The sequence below is a fragment of the Microtus ochrogaster genome, linkage group LG1 (assembly GCF_000317375.1).
Source record: "Microtus ochrogaster isolate Prairie Vole_2 linkage group LG1, MicOch1.0, whole genome shotgun sequence".
Taxonomy (NCBI): Eukaryota; Metazoa; Chordata; class Mammalia; order Rodentia; family Cricetidae; genus Microtus; species Microtus ochrogaster.
Genome location: NC_022027.1, coordinates 29,802,385 through 29,808,710, shown reverse-complemented (window position 1 = coordinate 29,808,710; position 6,326 = coordinate 29,802,385). Strand labels below are relative to the sequence as shown.

The 6,326-nt window shown below is 42.0% G+C and overlaps 1 protein-coding gene across 2 annotated transcripts in view; it reads left to right on the top strand.

Moving 5' to 3' along the window:
• Usp46 (ubiquitin specific peptidase 46) overlaps positions 1-6,326 on the top strand; it is a 70,595-nt gene that overhangs the window by 47,408 nt on the left and 16,861 nt on the right. The gene's annotated exons all lie outside the window — the stretch shown is intronic.

The following is a 6,326-nucleotide window of genomic DNA, read 5'->3' as shown; positions in this document are numbered from 1 at the left end:
GGCGGATTTCTGTGAGTTCGAGGCCAGCCTGGTCTACAAGCGCTAGTGCCAGGACAGGCTCCAAAGCCGCAGAGAAACCCTGTCTCGAAAGAAAGAAAAGTCTAGATGGGAAGGTGTGTCAGTCTTTGATCTCCTGCCCCGCCCCACCCCTCGCCTCCTCCCTCCCCAGGGATGGCGTTGTTGCTCTCATCCCAGGAGCACTTTGCAGTAACTTTCTTCAGTTTCCCTATGAGATGCCCACCTTTCTCTCACAGCTGTGAAACAGAAACAGATTTGCATCTAACCCCACAGAATATTGTGTTTCCCTACCTCTGTGTACCCCATCCTGGGTAATTTTCGTGTGATTCAACTTGGCCACATCCTTTTATTTTCTCCCAGGGAAGGGATGTTTCAGTTAAGAGAGTGCTTTACCAATTTAAATATTTAATATTTGTGGGCTAATGTAAAAAGAGAAGTATGTATCAAAAAGAAAATGATTCCTATTTCTGCCTCTGAGAGGCCTCTGATTTAGCTATCTTTCTATTTGTTCAGTTTTTCTTCAGTTGAGTAATTTATGTATTATATATTTATTGTGTACATGTTATGCCCTGGAAATTATGTCAGGTACCAAGGATGGCAACTACAAAAGATGGTCCCTGATGCATATTTAAACTGAGCATCCCCTTTAACTATAGCAGCAGCAGCAGCAGCACTGCTACCACAATCATCACCTACCTCTACCACCATCATCACCACCACCATCACTACCACCGTCATCACCACCACCACCATCATCATCACCACAATCACTACCATCACCACCACCACTACCATCATCATCATCACCACCATCACTGCCATCACCACCACCAGCAGCACCATTGTCATTAACACCACCACCATCATTTCCACCACCAACCACCATCATCACCACCACCAACCACCACCACCACCAACACTATTACCAGACAGGCCAGTCTCTGAGTTTGAGATCAGCCTGGTCTGGTCCACAAAACAAGTTCCAGGAAAGCCAGGGCTACACAGAAACCCTGTCTCAAAAAGGAAAAAAGAAAAGAAAAGAAAAAAGAAAAAAAGAAAAAAAAAGAATTCTCTTCCTTTTGTCTCTATTCTGGAAGCCTTTATTTGTGGCACATAAGGATGCTGCATTGATAAGGTTTCTTTGGGCATATTAAAGATGGTATTTCACTGTCTTCTGATCTCTGGTTGAGATCTCATTCTTTTAAATCATTCTCTTGCATGTAATGTTTCTTTTTTTCCTTCTATATAGTTATAATTTGCTCTTTGTCTTTGGATCCCAACAATTGGTCTTTGATATTTCTTGACAGGCATTCTTTGTTTCTGATCTTGCTTGGTGATTGTTGAGTTTCTTGAATTTATTTATATGTATACATTTCACTAAACCAAGGGACTGTTTAGCCATTATTTCTCAGATAGTTTTTCTGTTTTATTCTTTCTTTGCCCTCTTCTAGGGTTCTGATCATCTATATAGTAATGTCCCAAAGGCCCCTAAACAGTTGTTAATCCTTTTCCTTTATTCTGTGACTGCATAACTCCCACTAATAGGTCAAGTGTTCCCCTCCCCTGATCCAGTTTATTTTTCAGTCATCTAAATTTCTGTGATTTCCATTCGATTCTTTTATTGTTTCTGTTTTTCTTCTGGTCTGCCTCCCAACCTCAGTTTTTTTGAGACAAATTTTACTATTATGTAGCTCTGGCTGTCCTGGAACTCTCTCTGTAGACCAGGCTGATTTCAAACTCACAAAGATCTGTCTGCCTCTGCCTCCTGAGTGCTGGGATTAAGGTGTGTGCTACCATACCCGACCTGACTCACTTAAAAAAATTTTTTTTAAAGATTTATTTATTATGTATACAACATTCTGCCTCCATGTATGCCTGCAGGCCAGAACAGGGCACCAGATCTTATTACAGATGGCTGTGAGCCACCATGTGGTTGCTGGTGAACTCAGGACCTCTGGAAGAGCAACCAATGCTCTTAACCTCTGAGCCATCTCTCCAGCCCCCACTTTAAAATTTATTACAAATATCTTTTCTTTCTTTTCTTCCTCCTTCCCCTTCCCTCCCCTTCCTTCCCTTTTTTCTTCTCTCTCTCTCTCTCTCTCTCTCTCTCTCTCTCTCTCTCTCTCTCAAGACAGGGTTTCACTGTGTAGTCCTGGCTATTCTGGAACTTGCTTTTATTTTAATTTTAAGACAAGGTCTCACTATATAACCTTGGTTGGTCTGGAAAGATGTGCAGACCAGGCTGTCCTGAACTCATAGAGTCCCCTATCTCTGCTGAGTTAAAGGGAAGTGACACTGTACTAGGCCGTAAGTGTATTTTCTTTATTTTACTGAAGATGGTTATAATAGTGTCTTTGTTTATTTTGTTTCTTTCCCCTCTTTCTTTCCATGGTATTGGGGATTGAGTTAAGAGGGGTTTCTCTTTAAAATTTTAAACTGCTAATCCCAACATTGGGTCATCCCAGGGTTGATCTCTGTTGCTTTTTCCTTATCTTAGACTGTCTTCCTGTTTGGTTGGAAGTGGCACCCCAGGCCCTGGTACCCCTGTACCCAAAGAGTCTGGAATGTTTGGGTCAAGTCTTCACCTCAGCCCCTGGCATCCATATATCCAAAAAGTCTGGAACATGTGTGTGTAAAGTTCCATCCCAAGCCCCCTCCTCTCGGAATTGCCTCAGTCCAGACTCCACCACCTAGAAAGCCTGCCAAATGGTGACCCCCTCCCCAGAGATGCTCAAGATCACTCCCACAAAGTATTTAAACTGCTCCCCAGAGAACAAACACGTGGCTTCCGGTCTTCCTTCCTCCATCTCCTCTCTGAGGGTCTGGAAGGCCACCCTGGAGTGCTGGCATCCTTTAAACCTGGGCTTTTTCTATTTCAGTTTTATTTGATCTGATTTGGATTATTGCATTGGTGGAGAAGCCTATCGGGCTGCAAAAAACTTTTTACTTTCTTTTTCTGGTCTCTTCATGTGTTATAATTTGGGTGTTGATAAGGGCCCTGACAGTGTTAATGAGTATTGGTTTTTCTTAGTTTTTATAGGTGTTTATCTTGGACTGAAACCAGAGATTCTATCTGTTCGGTGGCAGTTTGAGTATTGGGTCTGCTGAGTGCATTGAGGGTACTCTGTGCATGCAGAGCTCAGTGGTCAGTCAGGTGTGGGCAGATTTGAAGAACAGTCTCAGACTGGTTCCTTTCTGTAGCCCTGACTGTCCTGGAATTCACTCTGTAGACCAGGCTGTCCTTGAACTCACAAATCTGCCAGCCTCGGCCCGTCCTAGCACTGGAATTAAAGGTGTGTGCCTTTAATTCCAGACATACTACTGGTTTAGTATTCTTATGGTGATGGCAGAAGTGCAAGAAAGCAGTTTCATGGTACTGAAGAGATTTAGCTGTTGAAGAGAATTGGCTGCTTTTTATTTGTTTTGTTTTCAGAGGACCCAGGTTCGATTCCTAACATCTACATGGCAGATTACAACTGTCTATAACTCTAATTCTGGGGACCTAACCCCCCCCCCCTGCTAGTCTCTGCAGGTACCAGAAATATGAATAGGCAAAATACTCATACACATAAAACACAATAATTCTTTTCCAAATATTTTTTATTGTTTTTATTGAGCTATATATTTTTCTCCACTCCCCTTCCTTCCTCTCCCCTTCCCTTCTACCCTCTCCCATGGTCCCCATGCTCCCAGTTTACTCAGGAGATCTTGTCTTTTTCTACCTCCCATGTAGTTTAGATCATGTATGTCTCTCTTAGAGTCCTCATTGTTGTCTAGGTTCTCTGGGATTGTGAGTTGTAGGCTGGTTTTTTTTTGCTTTATGTCTAAAAGCCACTTATGAGTGAGTACATATGATATTTGTCTTTCTGGGCCTGGGCTACCACACTCAATATAATGTTTTCAAGATCTGTCCCTTTGCCCACAAATTTCAAGGTGTCATTTTTTGTCCACTGTGTAGGACTCCATTGTGTAAATGTTCCACATTTTCCTTATCTATTCTTTGGTGGAGGGGCATTTAGGTTGTTTCTAGGTTCTGGCTATGACAAACAGTGCTGCTATAGACATAGTTGAGCACATGTCCTTGTGGTACAATTGAGCATCCTTTGGATATATACCCAAAAGTGGTATTGTTGGGTCTTGAGGAAGGTTGTTTCCTAATTTTCTGAGAAATTGCCATACTGATATCCAAAGGCGCTGTACCAGTTTGCAGTCCCACCAGCAATGGAGGAGTGAAGAGTGTTGCCTTTACTCCACATCCTTTCCAGCATAAGTTGTTACCAGTGTTTTTGATTTTTGCCGTTCTTATAGGTTTAAGATGGAATCTCAGAGTTGTTTTGCATTTCTCTGATGGCTAAGGATGTTGAGCATTTCCTTAAGTGTCTTTCAGCCATTTTAGATTCATCTATTGAGAGTTCTGTTTAGGTCTGTACCCCATTTTTTTATTGGATTATTTGTTCTTTTGACGAACAATTTTTCTTGAGTTCTTTGTATATTTTGGAGATCAGCCCTCTGTCTGATGTGGCGTTGGTGAAGATCTTTTCCCATTCTGTAGGCTGCATTTTGTCTTCTTGACCATGTCCTTTGCTTTACCGAAGCTTCTCAGTTTCAGAAGGTCCCATTTATTAATTGTTTCTCTCAGTGTCTGTGCTACTGGGTTTATATTTAGGATGTGGTCTCCTGTGCCAATGTGTTCAAGTGTGCTTCCCATTTTCACTTCTATGAGGTTCAGTGTGGTTGGCTTTTTTTTTTTTTTTTTCAGTGTGGTTGGTTTTATGGTAAGGTGTTTTATCCATTCTGATTTGAGTTTTCTGCATGGCCATAGATAGAGATCTATTTTCATTCTTCTACATGTTGAATTCAGTTATGCCAGCACCATTTGTTGAATATGCTTTCTTTTTTCCATTTTATGTTTTTTGCTTCTTTGTCAAAAATCAGGTGTTCATAGGTGTGTGGATTGATATCTGGGTGTTTGATTTGGTTCCATTGGTCCTCCTGTCTGTTTTTATGTCAATACCAGGCTGTCTCAGTACTGTAGCTCTGTAGCAGAGTTTAAAGTCAGGGATTGTGATGCCTCCAGAAGTTCCTTTATTGTACAGGATTGTTTTGGCTATCCTGGGTTTTTTGCTTTTCCATATGAAATTGTGTATTGACTTTCATGTTTTGTGAAGAATTTTGCTGGGATTTTGATGGGCATTGCATTGAATCTGTAGATTGCTTTTGGTAAGATTGCCATTTTTCCTATGTTAATTCTACCTACCCAAGAACATGGGAGATCTTTCCACTTTCTGGTGTCTTCTTCAATTTCTTTCTTTAAAGATTTAAAGTTCTTATCATACAGGCTTTCCACTTGTTTGGTCAGAGTTACTCTGAGATATTTTATGCTGTTTGTGACTGTTGTGAAGGGTGATGTTTCCTGAATTTTTTCTCAGCCCATTTATCATCTATGTAAAGGAGGGCTACTGATTTTTTTTTTTTTTGAGTTACTCTTGTATCCTGCTACATTATTGAAGGTGTTTATGAGTTGTAGAAGCTCCTTGGTAGAATTAACAAAATTTTTAGAAAAGGGAAAGTGGTTTTACCAGTGCTTATTCAGCCTCTTCTTATAGTGTGTCTTCTAAGGTCTCCCCTGGCCTAGAGGAAATACAGGGCTGCCTTCAAGAACGGGGAAACAGCTGGGTGCTGTGGTGCATGATGCCTGCTTGTCTGTAGTCATCTGAAATCCCAGCACTCACGGGGCTGGGGCATGAGGATCAAGGATTCAGTTCCAGGCCAGGCTTGGCTGTGCGCGCATGTGCACACTCACACACACTCACACACACACACACACACACACAGAAGTAAGTGCTGAACATACAGGTGACAGGGAGCCAGAAAGGCTGTCCGTGCCTTTTAAACAGAGTTGGAGTTAGTGAGCGTAATTGCACAGCCTACTTTTCTCATTTAATGTAACTGCCATAATGTAGCAAACCATTTCTTGCTTCATGAGCATTGTCGGCCATTAACCGTCTTTGCCTCTCCTCCATTTACTGGATGCTTTCCCCCTGCTTTTTTTTTTTTTCTTTTGAGACAGGGTTTCACTATGTATTAGCTCTGGCTGTCCTGAACTCACCGTGTGGAACAGCCTGGCCTCAAACTCTGACCTCTGCCTGTCTCTGCCAACTAAGTGGTGGGATTAAAGGCATGTGCCACTACACCCAGCTTTTAGTTGTTGTTGCTAAAGATTAGGATTCCATGTAACCCTGGCCAGCCTGCAACTTGCTATGTTGATTAAAACTCACAGGGATCCACCAGCCTCTGCCTCCCAAGTC